Genomic DNA, 20,165 nt, shown 5'->3' with positions numbered 1-20,165 from the left:
ATGGGAAGAGTACAGTGTATTGAAAAGGTAGGACATGATACATGGTGCTAATAGTGAAATATTGATAATTTCATTTTCCACTAATGCAAAGACTATCTCTCCCATAGGGTAACATGAGAATTGCTTTGAAATATTTGGAGTTGGATTTCTCACTAGGAGCTTTTAGACACTTGGAGTTTGGGGTCTCTGAACTCACAATTTAAAAGTACATCTTTTGTTGAAGTTGGTTTTTTAAATGGCTTGTTTGTAAATGCCACTTTTGGAAAGTGGGCATTGTTTGCTTCACCATTCTGTGCCTATGCCTCTCTGTAGAAATAATGTCTGGGTTAGGATGATGGTTGGGCTCTTGTGCATTCATTCCAGACAGTCACACAAAGGGAGCTGAGGTGTGCTGTGAATATCCTGATTGCCCATCACCAGGCTGGTGGGCCTTCCTGAGCTAGCGTGGTGGGAGGAGTTGTCACTTACAGCTGAATAGGGTAGTGCCTGTCCTCACACAAAGCTGTCTCCACCCGCCTGTTTCTGGAGCCTGGTCACGGAAAGGCAGGGTCATATGTAATACAAAGACTTTCCTTTTTAGTCTGTCTACTTCGTACGCAAAAAGTGGCATTATTATTGGATCTCTGAAACCCTCAGATCAGAACACTTCTGGACTAAAGGATATTCTGTCAGGAAGAAGAGCTATATGTTGTAGTAGTAACTGACACTCTGCCTGTTACTTTGTTGTGCTGCTCTACTGCTTGCTGCTTCTGTCCTGGGAGTGAAAGGACTGGACTTTGCTTTTTTTTATCCTACTTCCAAGGTTCATAAAGGCTTGTGTGTGCTTGCCTCCTGTTAAGAAGTCTCAGAGGCATCAAAGACTTCCCCTACCAGTCCCTGGGCTCTTTGCTGAGAGCTCTGATTTGTCAAGTGGTGCCAAATCCAGTCCCTTGACCCTTTGAAGTGGATCTGATGAACTGAAGGAAAAAATCCATGCATCATCTTCCAGTGTCTAATCTTATCGACACTTTGCTACAAACTTCAACGCATTGCCATTGCCAGCACATGAGTTTGGTTCCCGATCAGCGCATCGACCACGGCTTTCACTGCAGCCTTAGCTTTCCGTCACAGCGCAACAGAAAAAACGCTGCATTATGAGTTTTGAGCACCGCATCACAAAAGTCTGTGGCACAATGCTCCAACTACGACCCAGCACATGCTTCTTGGCTGTGGAATCAATGAAGCACATCAGGACTTTTGGTGCATCGTCCTTGGGTGCCGAGGTCTTCATCTACATTGCTGAGCAGTAAGGAACTGAGGCCGCGTGTCCGGAGATGGACGCATCACCTCTAATTCCAGTATGGAACCGCCACATCACCTCCCCTCCCCTGACAGTAAGGAACCAACATACCACTTTCCCTGGCAGTAAGGAACTGAGCCATGACCTCCCCTGGGAGTAAGGAACTGACGCAGAGCTTTGCCTCTCCGGTGCCTCACCTACCCTGTGCCTTGCACCGACTTTGGATTTTACCTCATCCAAGGTACTTTGTGCTAAATGTGACACATCCATCGATTCCTTTGGACTACATTTATTTAAACTTTGAAAAGTGATATCTTTAGTTGTGAATGTTCCATTTTTGTTGTTTTTGTCTTGTTTTATTCAGATAAATATTGGTTATTTTTCTAAACTGGTGTGGACTCCTTTTGTAGTGTTTTCACTGTGTTACTGTGGGTGTATGTACAAATGCTTTACACTTTGTCTCTGAGATAAGCCAGACTGCTCGTGCCAAGCTACCAAGGGGGTGAGCTGGGCTTATTGTAGCTGTGTGATCCCCTTACCCTGCCTAATGTGAGGGTCCCTACTTGAAAAGGGTGCATTCCAACTGCCAACTAGAGACCCCATTTCTGACACCTGCAGAGTGCAGTAGCATGGCAAAGGACCTAACTTGTCTTGACCAAATAGCACTCACAGACCTAATGTATAGTTGTGTCAACCTGCTCCCTCTTGCTCAATGTACTGTATGATAGATTACTGCTGCTTATACCGGTATAGTGCACACATAGCCGTGCTTTAGGGAAATGTGATGAGAGAGACTATCTCTTGCAGACTCGGTCACAGCAAGTATTTCCTTCATGAGCACTCATTCACAGTTGTCTACTGGACTCTAATCATGAGACTCCTGGCTGCTACCAATCTTATACAGCTTGACAGCACTAAAGATTGGTATCCAGCCATTTCTCTTTGTAGACCTCCCCTCATCCCTGGGGTGATCCCCATAGAAATCAACATCTCCTCCCCATCTTTATCTTTCTTTCTCCATTCCATAGCAACTCTTGCTTCCCTATCCCCTTGAAAATGAATAAAGTACACATTCTCAGGAGCGATGAGTGCCTCTGTTTTCCTCCTTTCTCCACCTTCCTCTTAACCTTTTCCTTTGGGAACAGACACTGGAATGCTGCTAGTTTGCATGTGAACCTTCGAAGTCTAGTTCGTACCCCATTTTCACATTTCTTCTTTTCTTAGTTTTTGTTATTAAACTGAAAAGACAACTGACATCTTCACGCGTTCCCATGTTTGCAATCCATGGATCTGTTAAGGCTTCTATCTCTATCAATAACTAGGTTGGAAGACATGTTTGAATAGATGTATAGGTGAACATGGGGAAAAGTCTGCCATCCCCTACATGAGGTCATGGAGAACATATACATGACTGCATCAACAGTCAGTCAGTCTGTTTGTCTGCATGCCTACCTGTCTGTCTATCCATTTATTCCCTGGAAAAAACTAAGGTTAAAAGGACTTTATAGTTAGGTGAAAATGTCAGTATGAACATACCGTCTGAAATTCACCAGTTATAGCTGTCTCAAGTAACTGTAACTAATGCCCTAAATAACTGTAACTCGTCCCCCTGTGAAGAAAGTGTTGTCATCAATGATGTCATTTTAGATGTTGAAGTGATGTTATCAATGATGTTATAGAATGTCATGAGTGATGTAATATGAGAGGTAATTAGCAGTGCACGGAATGGCAATTTATATTGCTGTGAACTTTGGTACATTCAAAAAAATCTTCATGAAACCTTCCCTAAAAAAAGTTTATCCTCCTCATCTCCTTCCTGGAAAGTTTCAGTGTGATCCATCAAGGGGGGGAAAGAAAAAGAGGGGTGTCACAGAGCAATTGCCCATGCCATTTTTATTGGGAAGTTTAGACGATGATATATGAAAAACGGCTGAACAGAATTACACCAAGTTTAGCAGAAAGCTAGATCTTTCCCTTTAAAGTGTGCTTTTTGGAATTTGGTGTAAATTTGTTCAACCATTTTTGAGAAATATGGGCAGGACATGTCTAGATCCATTCCGACTGACCGCTCTAAAGGGGACTAGTCAATCCTGCTTGGTTGGTCACAGCTCAAACAATATCCTGTGGCAGATATTTAGGGACCCCGGGATATGGTGCCCCTTGAGATGCATTGCACAGAAAGCTAGGTTTGAAGGTCACAAAAAGGATCACACATAAAGGGGGATAATAGGTTTTAGTCACAATATAAATCATTTCTTGGTGTCCATACTAATTTTAGGAATTGTGATGTATTCTAAGGTGATTTTACCCTCTGCTGTAATTTGATGAACTGAGTTTGAGGAAATCTTTTTTCGTTTATGGTTTCTCATAGGAGTTGCGGAAGGTGTACCAAAAACGAAATTGAGAGCATATTTTCTGTACATTTACACCATATCGCCCAGTCAGGTGAGAATAAAATCTGACATCCTGAGTAAAGCATATGCTTTCAGCAGAAGCAGCAGCCTGTCACATGATTCCCCAGGGTTCTTCCGTAGCCTCCCACAGTGCTCTAATGAGCAACCAGAGTGCTAATATTCTTATTTATGACAAACATGTGGCACATTTTAAGTTATCTTGATTGAATCAAAGCTGTATTATGTAAAACATTTTCTTTGGAAATTAACAAAGTGTGGGGTTTGTTTTTTCATAGGCATTATGGTTAGTGCTGTCGAAAGGAAAATTAGGACACATTTTTTATGAGTTCTCAATTATCCTCCTTATCCATTACTGTAAACCAATCTGACAGGCAGACTGAAACATGTACTTTCAACACCAACAGCAGCCTGCCAGGTAACTCTCTAGTGATCAACCGCAGTTTTATCGCAGTGTTCTAATGAGCAACTAGAGAGCTAACATTCTGTACTTACAACAAAAGTGTAGTACATGTGAACTAGGCCTGGGCGGTGAACTCCACTCCATTCATGGAGTTTGCGGAGTTTTCTGCACTCTGCGAATTTCGCAGAGTGCAGAAAACTCGGCTCTGTGTAGCACAGTGGAGTTTTTTCCTCGATCTCACTCGCCAATGGTAAGTTGGTGAGCGTGAGCTTCCGCTCGAGTAGAATTTCTACTCGAGCAGTGGGAAGATCAGCACAAACAGCACTTTGCAGTCCACTCTCCAACTCCGTGGAGCTTTTTGGTCACTTAGCAGAGTGCCACTTAGCAGAACTCTGCGAACTCCGCCTAGGCCTAATCTGAGCTCCATCTTGATGGAATCACAATAATAAATCTAATTGCATATCCTGCAGAGGATACTGCAGTAAATGAAAAAATGAGAGATCTTGATAAAAAAAGTCTCCTATGATAGCCTCCTGAGAAAAAGAGCCCAAATACAGCCCAGTTGCAGCTTGAATAGAGTCCAATGGTAGAAGTGTGCAAAACGCTTAAGTTCCATCGAGATAAATTTGGGTGTGCCACACTTTTGTCATAAATACATAATGTCAGCGCTCTACTTGTTCAATAGAACACAATTGGGAGGGAGGGAGCAAGGGCACTGACTAAGACCACGGAAGCAGGCGGTAGAGGCAGTGGCAGTACAATGGACCATGCAAGGCAGGTGGGAGGGACAGGACAATGGACCATGGAAGGCAAGGAGCAGAGTGGACGGACAGAACACCAACAATGTAGGACAGATTAGAAAGATAGTGGCAGCACAACAAACCTGGAAGGAGTGGAAGTGACAGCATATCAGACCATGAAGTACATGTGGGATGGGGTATGGGTCCCAGACTTGGTCAATGGAGGCCAGAAGGTAGGTGGTAGGGCCAGCAAGCTGACAACACAGGGCACAGGGGAGAAGTAGTGGCAGCACAATATACAGGCAGGAGGGCAATGCCACAAAACAGATCATGGAGGGTGAGAGGGACGGGAAAGGAGCATGCACACAGAAATCAGAGGGGCATGGGTAGAGGGGCAGGGGCAGCAAGTTGACCATGCAGGTCAATTGGGAGGGGCAATGGGAGCACAACTGACCATGGAGAGCAGGAGTGCAGGGTCAGGGGCATCTACACAGTCGGCAGAGGGAAGGGGGATGGAGGGAAGGGCATCAAGGTGACCACCCAGGACAGGCAGGAGGGGCAGTGGCACCACACTAGACCATGGAGGGTAGAAGTGAGTGAGCATGGGCATGGCAACAGACAATGGAGGGCAGGAAGGAGGGTATGGTGGCGCAGACCTGGACAGCATAGAGCAGGGCAAAGGGGCAGTCGCAGGATAAAAAGCTGACCACTCAGAGCCAGCAAAGGGGCAGTGGCAGCACAAAGGACCATCAAGGGCAAGTGGGAAGGGGTGAGTGGCAAAACAGAGGCACATGGAGGGTGGGAGGCAAGGCATTTGCAACACAGCGAATCATGGAGGACAGGAAAAAGGTGGTGGGGGCACAATTCAGACAATGGAGGATAGGAAGAGGGGGCAGGAAGATAATTAAACAGGGTTGGTGTTTGGGACAGTGTCAGAGAAAAGGACCCCACAGGGCAAATGGGTGGGGCAGTTTCAGCACAATGGACCCTGAAGTGAAGGAGGGATGGGGAAGGAGAATGCACACAGACTGGCCGCAACGGTTGGGGGCATGGGCAGCAAGCGTACCACACCAAGGCAGCAGGAGGGGCAGTGGCAGGACAATGGACCATAGAGGTCTGGAGGAAGGGGGCAGAGGCCTGCACATGGACAACAGAAGATAGGGTGAGAGAGGATGGAAGAGATAGGTGCAGCAAGCTTGTCATACAAAGCAGGCAGGAGGGGCAATGGAAGCCCAATGCATCATGAAGTCAGGAGGGAAGGGATAGGGGCATGCCCACAGGCACTGGAGGGAAGGCGGGATAGGGATCAGGGGCTGTAAGCTGACTACAAAGGGCAGGTGGAAGGGGCAGTGGCAACACAATGGACCACTATAGCAGGCAGGACTAAGGTGGGCTGGAGGGATGGGTTAAGGGAAATGCAAAAAGGAAGATGCAGGGCAGAAGGGACGGTGTAGGGGCTGAACCCAGACAACATTGGGCAGGGGTAAGAGGGCATAAACATGGGCACCAAGCTTATCACACAGTATGGGAAGGTGGTACCAAAGAAGGCAAGAGGGAAGGACAGTGACAACAAAATAGGCAGTGGAGGGCAGGAGGGAGTGGGTAGAAGCATGGTCTAAGACAAGTGAGGACAGAGGGGAGATGAAAGGATAGCAGACTGTATATAACAAATAGGAAAACTTAGCCAAGTGTTGACAGTTGTATATATGCAGACAAACCGTAATTACACCATACAGATTTACTTGCAGTGCATGGAAATATCATACATAACTAATATACTGCTTGATACAAAGAATGTTTTTTATTTTTTATTTCATTTATTAAAAATTAGACCATAATAAATAATTTATAATATAAAAGCCATAAGTACAATTTCATACATTTTCCAACATACAGGGCCCGATTCACAGAATTAACTTAAGACAAATTCTAAACTTACTACTTTTGGTATTCACAGAATTGATTTACGACTACTAACTTTACCTCCGCACTCGGGCCGGAGATTCCGGCCCGGAGATTCCGGCCCGGAGGTGGGACTTCCAGCCCGGAGGTGGGACTTCCAGCCCGGAGGGGGGACTTCCGGCCCAGAGGTGGAGATTCCGGCCCGGAGGTGGAGATTTCGGCCATGGCTAAATCCCCGCCACCGGCTGGAATCCCCACCTCCGTGCCGGAATCTCCACCTCCGGGCCGGAAACTCCGGCCCGAGTGCGGACGTAAAGTTAGTAGTCGTAAATCCATTTTGTGAATTATTATTATTATTATTATTAATGCTATTTGTAGAGTGCGCGGCTACCTCCAACGGAGGTGTCCCGGCGCTAGCAGCATGAGCACTGATGTAGCCAGGAAACTAAAACTGCTAGGTCAGGTTGAACAGCCACGTTTTCAGGGCTTTCCTGAAAATGCGTTCCGATTTGGACTTCCGTAGATGTTCGGGCATAGAATTCCATAACACAGTTGTTCTTACCGAAAAAGCCCGGCCACCAATCCTAGCTTTCCTAAAGTGTGGAGTTACAAGTAGCTCCTGATGGTTTGACCGCAGCGCCCTAGTTTGATGGTATTTCCGGAGTCTTTGCTTAAGGTATGCTGGACCAGAAACTCTAGTTGCTCTATAGGCCAGGGTCAGTGCCTTGAACTCTATGCGTCTTTTGACCGGCAGCCAGTGTAGGCTCCGGAGGTGGGGGGGTGATGTGATGGCGATATGGCCATTCCTAATGAGCTTTGCTGCCGCATTTTGTATAATCTGCAATTTTCTAATTAGATACTCTGTCATACCCAGATATAGACTGTTTGCATAGTCCAGCTGTGAAATGACTAATGCATGGACCACTGACTTTCTACAGTCCATCGGCATTAGATCCAAAAATCTTCAAAAGGCTTTCAACTTCCAGAAACATGTGGAGCAAACCTGGCCAATCTGAGATTTGCCTGAAAGGTAAGAATCAAACTTAAATCCCAAGGGGCAGATTTATGTTCCCTGGCGCATCCCTGCAAATCAGCAGGGATGCGCCAGGGAAGATGCGTTACGCAAGTTTGCCCTTGCGCCACCGCAGATGCGCCGCATTTACAATGCGGTGCATCATGGCGCAAGGACAAACAGATGCGTGACGCATCTGCTGGCTTAAGGATGGCGCAGTGCTGAAGTTGTGTCGCAAGTGCGACGCAACTCCAGCACTGTTCCAACCTGCCCTATCCCTAACATGGTGCGTCACGCCTTACGCCTGCTTGAAGCAGGCGTAAGGATTTGATGCACCAGCGTCGGAAAAGTGACTGCGTGAAATCTTGTAGATTTCACTGCATCACTTTTCCGAGGCTTTTTCCGACGTAACGCCCACCCTGCATACATTAAACCTAATGCAGGTTTAATGTGGCGCAGGGCTTTACAACGTGACGCATCTCCCTAGATGCATCACGTTGTAAATCTGTCACAGCATGGCGCTAGCTTTGCGCCTCTGCTGCGTCACAAAAGTGACACAACGGCGGCGCAAAAGTGGCGCACGGGGCTTGTAAATCTGCCCCCAAGTTTCTAGCTGAGGTTGCCGGCATGGGAGGGGGATTCAATTCTGAGGGCCACCAGAGTTCTGACCTGGGGGGAGATGGTTGATTGAAAAAAGTACCTCCGTTTTTTCTGCATTTAACTTCATGCAATTATCAGTATTATCATGAATACCAAAAGTAGTAAGTGCATTTGGTGAATACCAAAAGTAGTAAGTTTAGGATTTTGTCTTAAGTTAGTTCTGTGAATCGGGCCCACAGTGTTTATGTAGAATAGTATATTTTCAATTGCACATTGATAAACGTTCTTTTTTCTTTATACTTTTTCTTTATAAATTTCAAATACACTTTATAATCATTCATCGGACCAAAACATAATAGGAAAAAAAAAGACGGGGGATTCCAAAATTGTTGGAATAGAAGGGAAGGCTAGTGGTATGTTGACACACTACGCACATTTTGGCTGAGATGCCTTTGTCACAGTAGACCATCACAACATTCCCTACATGGAACACGAAAAGAAAAAAGAGAATTCTAATTCTGTTTTCCCTCAATTGTTATATTATGTTGACGTCTTTTTAAAAAGATGGTCATAAGTTCACTAGTTTAGTAGGAAGGTGTAGACTCTCATAATTTTGCTTCACATACCTCCGTAGTGCAGGAAAAAGAGTTTTGAAGTCCAGTGCTAACCAGTCCCCTGTGAGTAATTCACAGAAAAGAAGAGTGAGAAGAGAAAGAAAAGATTCACAACACCCAGATGTGTAGCAAGCTGACCACACAGAGTAAGTGAGAGGTGCAGTGGCATAACAACATACTATATATGGCAGGCAGAAGGGTTAGTGGAAGCACAACGGACCATGGTGGGTAACAGGGAGAGGGCAGCGGCATGGACAAAGGACAGAAGGGAAGGGTAGGGGCTGAGCTCAGGCAACACAGGGGAGGGTATGCTAGAGCAGGGGCAGCAGGCTGAGCCAGCAAGGCGAGCAGGCGGGGCAGTGGCAGCACAACAAACCACACAGGTGAGGCTTGAGGAGCAGCACAATGGGCCATGGAGAGCAGGAGGTAAGGGATAGAGGCATGGACTCTGGATGATGGAAGGCAATGGGAAGGAAGCAGGGACAGGGCAGCAAGCTGGTCATTATGGGCAAGAGGGTGGGGAAATGACAACACCACAGACCATGCAGGGCTGGTGGAAGATGCATTGGCAGCTTAATGGACCATGAAGGTAAGAAGAGAGGGGATATAGGCACACAAGGATAACAGAGGCCATGGGGAAGCAAGGCAGAGGCAGTAAATGAACCGCAGAGTGCAGGCAGGAGGGAAAGAGGCAGCACAACTGTCCATGCAGGGCTGGAGTGAGGAGGCAAAGGCATGGACTCAAACAACCAAGGGCAGGTGGAGAGGAGCAAGAAAAACAAGCTAACCACAGAGAACAAGCAGGAGGGGTAGTGCCAGTACATGGGACAATGCAGGGCTGCAGAGAGGGGGAAGGGGCATGGACATGGAAAACAGAAGGCAGGAAGGAGGTGGGTATGGGTAGTGGCAGCAATCTAAGCATGAAGGGCAAGCATTATGGGCTGTCGCAGCTCAAACCAGCAGGCAGGGAGGGCTGAAGGGGAGAAGGCATAGTCTTGGATAACAGAGGGGAGGAAAGAGGGGGCAGGGGCAGAAAGTCGACCACAGATGAAAGGCCTGCAGGGGCAGCTCAGTGGACCATGGAGGGCAAGATGGAGTGGGCAAGTGTTAGCACACTGAGAATGACGGTCAAGGAAGAGGGGGCAAGAGCAGGGGCAGCAAGCTATCCACAGAGCTGGCGGGATAGGTCAGGGGCACGTAGATGCTGAATGAAGGGCAGACATAAGAGATGTTGGGCAGCTATCTGACTACAGTGAGCAGGCTGGAAATTGCAGCTTCCGCACAATGGACCAGGGATGGCAGCAGGGAGGGGCAGTGGCAAGGGTAATAAGCAGTCGATGTAGGCAGACCGGCAGGGGCAGGACCATCTAAATGGACCAAGGAGGGTAGACAAGAGGGGCAGGATATGCAAATGGAGAATGGAGGGCAGGGGGTAGAGGAGCAGGGGCTGAAAGCTGGCCAGAGAGGGCAGGCAGGATGGGTAGGAGTTGGGCAGGGGCAGCAAGTTGACAATATAGGACAGGAGAATGGGGCAGAGGCAAACAAATGGAGGTTGGAAAGCAAGCAGCGGTGGGTCAGGGGAAGTACGATGACCATAGATTTCAGGCTGCAGTTGGTTGGCCAGCAATAGGAGGTTGACCTGTGCCACCCCCTGTTGTGCATGGGAGGTGTTGGCTGAATATGTTAAAAATAATCTACATATTTAGGAAAAGCCAAAGGTTAAATGGATGTTCTAGTCAGGTTTGGTAATGTAATCATCTCTAACATTTAAAAAAAGCAACATTATCGCTGGCTATGGTAATAAGATCTTAGAGTACATCAAAAAAAGCTCCAGAAATTCACTGAAAGAAAAAGATGTTAACATAACCTTATACTTAGGTGATGAAATGAGTTAAAAACGAATGCTTAGAAATCAAAAAGACACTGGAATGAGCCAGTTATGGTTCAGCAAGTTAACTGTTCCCCCATTAGTCACTGCTTATAACCTCACAAATCATGACATCACTGATGACATCACCTGATGAATGCAACTGTTTGCTATATGCTTTTCACACTGAAAGGTATTCAGAAATATACATCTAGAGCCAATTTTCTATAACCTCTATAGTGCCAAAGGGTGTTAATTTTCAACATATGCAACATGAATCATATCTGTGAAATCATCAAATTTAGTAGGCAATATGTACTTTGAAGCATATTTACAAGGAGCATCTGCTGCCGCGGCATCATTTATTTTAGCGCAACGGCACCATTTTCTTTTCTCCATATTACATGGTGACTCATCTAGTCAGATGAGTCACTTTTCTTTGGCCTGCGTTGGTTTTCGCCTTCACCAGAATCAGCTGAGGTGTGTAAGTTTTAATATATGCAAGGTAGGCATTCCCACCTAAAACCCCCTGTAAAACTGACACAGTGGTATATATGACATTTTGCAGAAGTGAAACATCTTCAGGAAGTAGGATGCTTAGCTTGAGATGCATCAAAATACCTATGGATCTAAAACCAGGCATTGGAATGACACATTGGCTGTGACAGAGGTATCTGACCAGCTGAAGTGACTTGAAACAGTGTAATATACAATCAAGTCACATCCCCTCAGCAGGTAAGTTCACACATAAGGTAGGCAACACAGTAAATATCACATCACACACCATCACTGACTTGTATGCACTCACATTGTACTTTCACATAATATGCCACACATACAAAGGCATATTGGTACACATAAGTACACAATGCCCACTTGTATGCGTGATAACCAGCGCCAATGTAAAAGAGTCCAAGGTGAGTTTCTCATGTTTTCACACTCCATAACGTTTGGTCCCCACACATGAGGCTACTTGCATCAGTCAAAACTGATGCATCACCTCTGATTTCTGATGCATTGATGTAGTTGCATCAATCTTATGTCCAACTACAGCAATGTGCCACTTTTGGGCCAGGTGCCTTGTGGCATCCTATCCATGGATGAATCAGAATTTCTGATGTATCTGTGGGACCTTGTGCCTTGGATCCCTATTTAGTAAATATGGCGCATCCATGCATTGTAAGGTTTTGTGACGCTGGAACAAGAAATGTTGCCGCATCGCTACCTTGGCACAGCAATTTGTCATTTCTTGTAAATAAGGCCCTTTGTTTACAGATATTCCGATGCTTAAAAACATTATGTCTCTGCAGATATTAATGAGATCAGAAATTTGTATAAGAGTAACCTTGCACATGCAAATTTTAAGGGTATGTTACCTTTGTGAATTTTCCCTGTAGTGGCTCTGTAGACATTATTGCGATCAGAAATGCGATCAGAAATGTATTAAACCTCGAATACTCTTTAAAAGATTGTTTAATGTTTATAAGATGTACCTGTTAAATACCTTAAGTCTACTGCTTCAATTCAATGTGTTAGCTACTGATAAGGAATGCAAAACCACCTGTAGTCTGTTAATATAACTTAACACAAGTTCCTGAAATGAGCAGAATGGCACACACAGTGATTGTTAACCTTTTGAGTGGACACCCACTTAATGATTACTAGAATTCGAGTACCCCCACTGAATCAGTACTCTAATTCGGGGATCTCCACTAAGTCATTGCTGGAAACTGGGGAGCCTAGCTTAAGCAATTTTAATGATTTCAACCTCAAAACAGTACACAAAAATACAGAAACAAGCATTCATCAAACAAATATACGAAAACACAATTGATGAAACATTTTATTTATTTGGCTTATATTAAAACATCTGAATTTTAATTTTAATCAGAAGAATGGGGCTTTACTAAATTCAACTGAGCCCACCCATCATCAATACTATATTGTTTGCTTGATGCATTTTCACTGCCCCATGAATTAATCTGAGAACCCTAATTTAATTTTCAGCCTCTGATTTCAAAATTACATTGATGGAACTTTTTGAAATGTTCAGTTTTACATTTTGCTTCTTTATTTATATAAACCTTAATATTATGCAATTTTTTTTACCAACAGATTTTATTGATTTTCGATAGTACCAGATAGGTGAAGCCCAGCAAGCAAAGTGCATTTGAAAAAAATACTGCAAGGTCTCTAGGTACTGTACATTACCCACCCCTAAGGTTTGCGGAGCATTATTATGTAACTTTTGTTTAATTTTCCAAGCATTCACGGATCTCGGGAGTAGGTGTTGCAATCCTCAGGGGTCCACCGACCACAGGTCATGTACTGGTGGCTTACATCATTAGGATAATGCTTAAAATCATACTGCGACTTTAGACATTTGTAAGTGAGTCACCCATTCATTATATATTCTTCAACAATGTCTGTCTCAGAATTTTCGCTACACGTCTGGAAATACATTTCTGCAATTTAAAAATCTCCCGTTTATATAGAAATTGTCAACGGTACAACAAGACAACTCTTCAACATCAGCATGTGCATAAAAATCCAAAGGTGAATCACATGTTGAAAGGGTATGCTTTAAGTTTTCTCACATATTTTGGCAAACAGGACTTTGATTGCTGCAACCTATTTGTAGAATATGTCTGGATCTCACACTAGTTGTGCTTAGGCTCTATATTTTTAAATGAAGTAATATTTTGTACCTAAAGGTTTACTGGTAGTCAGAATGCACACCATAAATCTTTTAACATAGTCCACATGTACATAGAGTGAATCTATGGTGTACCCTCTGAATACCCCCAGCCCAATTCTGTCGGCAACCCTGCTAAGAACTTGGGGGTCTGGTTCAGTGAAGACCTCAGGTTCTCCATGCAGATAAAGAAACTTGCGGGAGTGTGCTTTGGCATGCTGAAATCACTCAGAAAGTTTTTTCTCCTGTTACCTCAGTCAGCTAAGGAAATGGTGACCCGTGCTCTAATCATGTCACGCATTGACTATGCCAATGCTTTGTACATTGGCTTGCCTGGCTACCATCTAAAAAAAGAAACAATACAGAATGCGGCTGCTAGGGGTCTGCTCGGTATCCCAGGAGGATCAAGAATGAATCAACACATACGGGATCTCCATTGGCTTCCCGTGGCCCGCCGTATCCAGTTTAAAGCCCTTACTTTGGCTCATGGACCTCTACACGGATTGGGGCCACTGTACCTTAGGAGACGCTTTGCCTTCTATGTTCCTCAAAGATGTCTGCATTCTGCTGCGCAGCGTCTGGCAGTCATCCCCCGATTCCGCCTTACTCGTATGGGGGCAGCTCCCTTTCTGTTAAGGAGGCTGAAGCTTGGAAATCTCTTTCGCTGGAGCTGCGCAACATCCAAGATACTAGGCTGTTAAAGAGCTATCTCAAAACCCTGCTTTTTGATTAAGCCTAGGTATGCTTAGCCTCCTCTGCGTCCGACAATAGCACTCCTCACCGGGACACTCTTGAGTATCCGTGCGCGCTATAACTGCATCATAACATGACATAACATATATCTTTGTGGCCCTTTACTACCTAATTTGTTTTCTAAGATGATATGGCATATAGATTAATTGGAAGAGCAGTAGGTTGGATGATGTCATCATTGATGTCATCAATGATGTAATTTGAGATATCATCATTGATGTCAATAAAGATATCATTCAACATGTCAAAAGTGTTGTAATCTGTGAGGTCACAAGCAGTACATGACGGAGTCACAAGTTATAGTTAGTTCACTGAACGATAAATGGCATATTTCAGTGGTTTATTGGTTTATAAATGTTAGATTTTAACCTATTTCAACACCAAGTGATAGCATCACATTAACTTTTGGTGTTTCTTTCCTGTAAATATATTTTCATAGGAAATTTATTTTTTAGTTTGCCAATAACTTTGGTGCCATTTGACGAATGTTCATGGTGTTTTAAAATAAAAATGTCATCCACCTCATCTGCTTATTGGAAAGTTTTGTGGAGGTCTGACAAGCTAGGATCGAGAAAAAGGGGTGCTCCAAAACATGTTTTCCCAAGCAATTTCCAATAGGGAAATTGAACAGGGCTGCAGCCAAAACAGCTGAATAAAACTACCCCAAATTTGGAAGAAATCTAGAACCTGATCCAGGAAGTGTGCTTTTTGTGAATGTTGTAAATCACCATTTAATGACTTGGGGAATCATTCCCATTGTTGTTGAATTCAAAACATAAACGGGGTAAATGGGTAGGGTAGGGGTACCCTCACTACCTGACTCTTGCCCCCATTCCAGAGTCATATTAACAGTTGGGTTTTTTCAGTGCTGTGGTACTGTGGTGCTACTGTAAGGCTCACCATGGACAGCATTTCATTTTGCAGAAGTACCACAGTACAGGGCACTGCAAAAAAGGAAAAAAGGGTGCATTGGGCTTTGCAAGACTATGGGGATTGGCCAGCAATGGGGTGCTGAGCCTTTTTGCTTACCTCACAACCCGCATGGCCGTAGGTCATAGTGGGTGGAGGGTTTGCTACCCACTGGGGGTTGGACGCAGGGCCTGACCCTTCGCCTAACCCCTCATCACGCATGGCTAAAGTTTTGTTTATGTATCCATATATCCATGTACCTTGTTGCATTTTATTGTATATATTGGGCCCGATTCACAGAACTAATTTAAGATAAAATCCTAAACTTACTACTTTTGGTATTCACAGAAGTTAGGATTTTGACTTAAGTTTGTCTTAAGACAAACTTAAGACAGACTTAAGACAGACTTAAGACAGACTTAAGACAAAGATAAGACAGACTTAAGACAGATTTAAGACAAACTTAGGACAGACTTAAGACAGACTTAGGACAGACTTAAGTTAGGATTTTGTCTTAAGTTTGTCTTAAGTCTGTCTTAAGTTTGTCTTAAGTTTGTCTTAAGTCTGTCTTAAGTCTGTCTTAAGTTTGTCTTAAGACAAACTTAAGACAAAATCCTAACTTCTGTGAATACCAAAAGTAGTAAGTTTAGGATTTTGTCTTAAGTTAGTTCTGTGAATCGGCCCCATTGTGTGTACTCACATCTTGTTATATGACCTGCTGGTTGCCTCTCGTGCCCTCTCCTGTCATTGCATTCTATTCTAGAGTGGAAGGTAGATGAGATGCGGAGAGAATGGACCGAGAGATGATGCATTTCCCTGTGCTCCCTGTACCGGTGTTTCTCCTATGAATAAAGAAACTTTTGTTCTGCATCATAGTTTCTCTTTAAACAAAGCCAGGCATTGAGCAGGGTTCACCTACTTAGGCATGGCAAAAAATATTACTTCACGTTAAAAAAAAAACCCTAGAAATTCACTGGAAAAACAAAAAGGTTAAAGTGACATTATCGTTAGGTGAAAATGTCAGTTGAAATGTAACATTTTAAACTAAGAACAAACACTGAGATTCCCCAGTTACAGTGATCTGAACTAACTATAAATTGCATCTTTGCCATGCACTGCTTACGACCTCACATTCTTTATCACTCATGACCAGCTAAAGAAATTATGTCGCAATGAAGGGTCAAATTATGCAGCAGGATGAATAAATTATGCCACAAGAAAAGGCAATTTATGTAGCACATTTTGTGATGGTATTACTTCATTATTTTGTCAATTTTAAACTTGTTAACTCTGTCTGGGCATTAGTTGCACCTCTTTAGTACCAATTTAACACCCAAATATAAGCAAAAAGCAACAAAAATGTGACCCATCCACCTTTGCAAACGGCTTTCCACTGCGCTGCAGCACGTGTTGCAGCATTTTTCCTAACTGTTGAACTGTTTAAGCTAGAAACAATTTTTTTCCTAAAATCTGCAGATAGCAGAAGGCGATGGATTATGTAGCAAATGCGGCAAATCTATAAACATGCAAAAATCGCAACAGCATTACAATCGCAGAATGTCAATGGCCCTCCTCATGACATATTCTATGATATCATGGATAACATCATTATGACATCTGAAATTACATAATTGTTGAGAAAATTGTGCACGTATGCTCAGAAAAAATACTAGACACTGGTAAATTTCATGTAACCTAGCAATGCCCTGCAAATTTCTACTAACTACTAACCAGCAGGATCATCCATATTAGCCAATTTAATTCACCTTCAGCAGAGGAGGCACAATTAACTGCGGAATGTGTCCTTGGATAATCAACAACATGTATAATTCCATGAGACATAAACTTTACATAATGATTGGCAATGCATTTGTAGATTTGTTTGTTTCATCTGAAAGCATACTTATAAACTAGTATTGAAAATACTCGCCACTATCATTAAAATGTTATGAGTTTATTGCAGGCCTCTGAGAAAGCAGATTTCATAAAACAGGTCATTAAAAATAAAACACACTAAAGGGTTTTCCATGGCAGATGGCAAGTCCTACAGAATTATGCTGGTACAATGAAGCAAACTGTTTAAAACAACCTGAACTTTTAAATTGTTAGAGTTTTAAGTTAAAATATCACCACGCCACCAACAGAAAGACTCTGGTGAAAAAATGGTAAACTCCAGGAAGCATTGGCTTTCGTTGCTGACTGATGCCAATATTGGTTTCTACTCTGGGATCTCCGGATGACTGGCACAGGGCTCCAAGAATCTTTGAAAACTGGCATTCAAGACACAGCTGCAAACTTAATTTGGAAAATATTCACTTGGTTATAGGAATTTGGGGGATCAAAGTGAGACATAAAATGTTTTGTCCTAGTACGGGTGACACTTGTACCTAAGCCGAACAAAGCTGACACAGGCCTTCAGCAATGCTGAGTCAGATCTGAAAAGAATACTATCTCATCCTGGAGATGTTCATAAGTCAGGGAGGACCTGCCTGGGCATTTGGGTTGGACTGTTCATATTAGAAACAGAGTTAAGACTGATTTGCATATAGCTGGGTCCAAACTTAGGTGCCGATCACGATCCTGTAAAAACCGGGTACGAACCGTCGGACGGAGCATATTCTCCGTCCGACGCGTACCCGGTCATCAAAATATACAACCATGGAATTATGATTCGCACGGAAACACCATTTCCGTACGAATCGTACAAAACCCCGACCGACGAAAATAAACGTACAAATGCGATCCGGGAAAGCGCCGACGTGACGTCGGGACGCACGCAGCCTGCCATTCACGAACCAGGAATCACGATTCGCACAGACGTCATCCCGCACGGTGAATATTTTCCGGCTGCCAAAAACTGCCGGGAAATCAGGACGAAGCGAACAAGGAGTACCTGTACGCGACGGACAGACATGGACCCGAAATTACGTGTCATCCCGGCCCTCATAGCAGTCGACCTCCTCTACAGGTTCCGACGTAGACGCCGCAGAAGGTCAGACGAACACCCAGGGGCAAAGGGGGGGGGGGCAGGGGCAGGCCACAAAACCCCCACCAAAGTCACACAGCACACATGCCCTGGACATACCTGACCCTCAGGCCCTGGTCACTACGAGGGGGTGGTGGGGGAGTGTCCAGCAAATCCAGCGACGGCCACAACGGAAGTGCTTGACGACGCGAACCGGCAACACAACAATACAAGTATGTCCCGTACCCACGCTCTTAAGGCGTACCTCACCCACACCTACGTCACCCCAACAATGGCGGGACGGCTCGTACCCACGTGGCAAAGGCCTGAGTACGGCCTGCACAAGCATTCCACAGCGTGGGTACGGATATGTACGGACCGTACCCCCACCCACGTATGTATGGAGCATACCCCCCACCCCAACAGTGTAAGTACGACCCGTACCCCCACCCGCGTACGTATGGAGCGTACCCCCCACCCCAACAGTGTAAGTACGACCCATACCCTCACCCGCGGACGTATGGAGCGTACCCCCACCCCAACAGTGTAAGTACGACCCGTACCCTCACCCGCGTATGCATGGAGCGTACCCCCCATGCCAACAGTGTACGTACGACCCGTACCCCACCCGCGTATGCATGGAGCGTACCCCCCACACCAACCGTGTATGTACGACACGTACCCCCACCTCGTATGCATGGAGCGAACCCACACACGTGTATGTTCTAAGCGTACATATTGTGAAATAGGAGGGGTGTGTGCAGAGTCCTCCCAGCAGTGCCCAGAGACAGGAGGGGTGGGTGCCTAACACTCCCAGCAGTGCCCAGAGACAGGAGGGGTGGGTGCAGAGTCCTCCCAGCAGTGCCCAGAGACAGGAGGGGTGGGTGCAGAGTCCTCCCAGCAGTGCCCAGTCATAAGAGGGGTGTGTGCAGAGTCCTCCCAGCAGTGCCCAGACACAGGAGGGGTGGGTGCAGAGTCCTCCCAGCAGTGCCCAGAGACAGGAGGGGTGGGTGCAGAGTCCTCCCAGCAGTGCCCAGACACAGGAGGGGTGTGTGCAGAGTCCTCCCAGCAGTACCCAGAGACAGGAGGGGTGGGTTCCTAACACTCCCAGCAGTGCCCAGAGACAGGAGGGGTGGGTGCAGAGTCCTCCCAGCAGTACCCAGAGACAGGAGGGGTGGGTTCCTAACACTCCCAGCAGTGCCCAGAGACAGGAGGGGTGGGTGCCTAACACTCCCAGCAGTGCCCAGAGGCAGGAGGGGTGGGTGCAGAGTCCTCCCAGCAGTGCCCAGACACAGGAGGGGTGTGTGCCTAACACTCCCAGCAGTGCCCAGTCATAAGAGGGGTGTGTGCAGAGTCCTCCCAGCAGTGCCCAGACGCCGGAGGGGTGGGTGTAGAGTCCTCCCAGCAGTGCCCAGACACAGGAGGGGTGTGTGCCTAACACTCCCAGCAGTGCCCAGTCATAAGAGGGGTGTGTGCAGAGTCCTCCCAGCAGTGCCCAGACACAGGACGGGTGGGTGCAGAGTCCTCCCAGCAGTGCCCAGTCATAAGAGGGGTGTGTGCAGAGTCCTCCCAGCAGTGCCCAGACACAGGAGAAGTGGGTGCAGAGTCCTCCCAGCAGTGCCCAGAGACAGGAGGGGTGGGTGCCTAACACTCCCAGCAGTGCCCAGACACAGGAGGGGTGTGTGCAGAGTCCTCCCAGCAGTGCCCAGTCATAAGAGGGGTGTGTGCAGAGTCCTCCCAGCAGTGCCCAGACACAGGAGGGGTGTGTGCAGAGTCCTCCCAGCAGTGCCCAGACACAGGAGGGGTGTGTGCAGAGTCCTCCCAGCAGTGCCCAGAGACAGGAGGGGTGGGTGCCTAACACTCCCAGCAGTGCCCAGAGACAGGAGGGGTGGGTGCCTAACACTCCCAGCAGTGCCCAGAGACAGGAGGGGTTGGTGCAGAGTCCTCCCAGCAGTGCCCAGATACAGGAGGGGTGTGTGCCTAACACTCCCAGCAGTGCCCAGTCATAAGAGGGG

This window comes from Triturus cristatus, chromosome 8 (assembly GCF_964204655.1).
Source record: "Triturus cristatus chromosome 8, aTriCri1.1, whole genome shotgun sequence".
In the NCBI taxonomy this organism is placed as follows: Eukaryota; Metazoa; Chordata; class Amphibia; order Caudata; family Salamandridae; genus Triturus; species Triturus cristatus.
The sequence above is the reverse complement of the archived record's forward strand: the minus strand, read 5'-3'. Positions refer to the sequence as shown.